We start from the raw sequence: 1,783 nt of genomic DNA on the forward strand, positions 1-1,783 counted from the left end.
CCTAGCACCAGATTCCCAATTTTGAGGGGGAACATAAAATCCAACCCGATCGTTTCTGTTGCCATAGCTATTTCGGTAGGGTCCAACCCGATCGTTTCTGTTGCCATAGCTGTTTCGGTTATAGTTGTTGTCGCGATTGAAGTTCCCATCCCGGACATAGTGACCCTCTCGGTTGTAAATTCCATAGTTCCGACCTTGGTTTTGCTTGACCTTGGCGCCAATTTTCCGTGTTGGATCCTTGGGCATTTGGTTGGAAACCCCCCGGCTAATCATTCACATCATAAGTATCTTCTTCATAGTAACACTCTTCAACTGGTGGTGGAGTTCTAGTTACGTAATTCACAGCATTTATCTTTTCTGCTCCTCCGCTCACATGCTTCAATACCAATCCCAACTCTGTCCTTATCTGGGCCATCTCCTCACGAATGTCATCTGTAGAATTGTCAGTGGTATTATGAACGTCAAATGTGTTTCTCCCAGTATCTGACCTCCTAGTGCTCCATGCTTTATTGTTGCGAGAGATCCTCTCCAATTTTTCAGAAATCTGTGCATATGTACAATCACCATATGAACCTCCGGCAATAGTGTCAAGTACTGCTTTATTGTTATCATCCTGTCCTCGATAGAAATATTCCTTAAGTGACTCTTCATCAATACGGTGATTTGGGACACTTCTAACAAAGGTAGTGAATCTGTCCCACGAGCTACTCACAGACTCTCCAGGTCATGCCACAAAATTGTTGACCCTATCTTTGTGATTGAGCTTCTTGGACACTGGATCGTACTTCGCTTTGAACACCTCAGCCAGTTGGTCCCATGTGAATATTGAGTTATATGGAAGCTCAGTGAACCATACTGCAGCATCGCCTGTCAGTGAAAGAGGGAACACTTGTAATCCAATGACATTCATATCCAAGTCTGGTCTACCCACACAACTTTTGTAAACCACGCTTAGCTTGGCCAAGTGAGCATGTGGATCCTCCGATGGCGACCCTGAAAATAAGCCTCTTGCTGTAAGCATCTGCATCAAACTACTAGTCACCACAAATGTGTGTCCTGGTGGTAGAGGAGGTAGGACAATGGGTCCATCAGAGTCTGCTATATCGATGTTGCCCTGATAGTTGTCATGTTGTCGTGGGCCTGATGGACCATGCACTCTCACTGCCTCTCCCAATTGATTTTCAACTAGACCTCGGTTTTCCCCAGCAACTACTCTTGGTTGTTGAACCTCAACTGCTTCATCTAGATTTCCTCCAATAGGATTAACTGGAAGTCCTTGATTGTCATTCTGCGCAAAGTTTTGTTCAACTCTGGATCGTACGGAGTAAGTGGTTCGCCTTGGCTCCGTGTACTTGGCATACACTAGAGTCGGAACCTGAGAGAGACAAAAACAAAGAAAAAAAATAAAATTAGGAAATATTTGACTAACGTTCAATAATATAGTTAAAAGTGAATCTAAAAGTCAATTTCCCCGGCAGCGGCGCCAAAATTTGATACGCTCAAATTACACCTCCCTAAAGAAGTATAAGCGATCGTTATCAAGTAAAGAACCCAACTTGTAGGTTGGGGTCGATCCCACGAGGAAAATGGTTTAGACTTTACTTTAACCAACAATTATATTCAATTCGCCAAAGTACTTCCAGAAACAAGAAATAAAAAGGGGGATTTGTGAAACAAATTGTAAGAATTCAGTAAGTAAGCAGTAAACAAAAGTCAATTTCGGTTGTTATCAAGATGAGAAAATTAACTAGGGTATACGTGTTCACCACAAGCTCATAACACA

Source organism: Solanum tuberosum, unplaced genomic scaffold (assembly GCF_000226075.1).
Source record: "Solanum tuberosum cultivar DM 1-3 516 R44 unplaced genomic scaffold, SolTub_3.0 scf00123, whole genome shotgun sequence".
In the NCBI taxonomy this organism is placed as follows: Eukaryota; Viridiplantae; Streptophyta; class Magnoliopsida; order Solanales; family Solanaceae; genus Solanum; species Solanum tuberosum.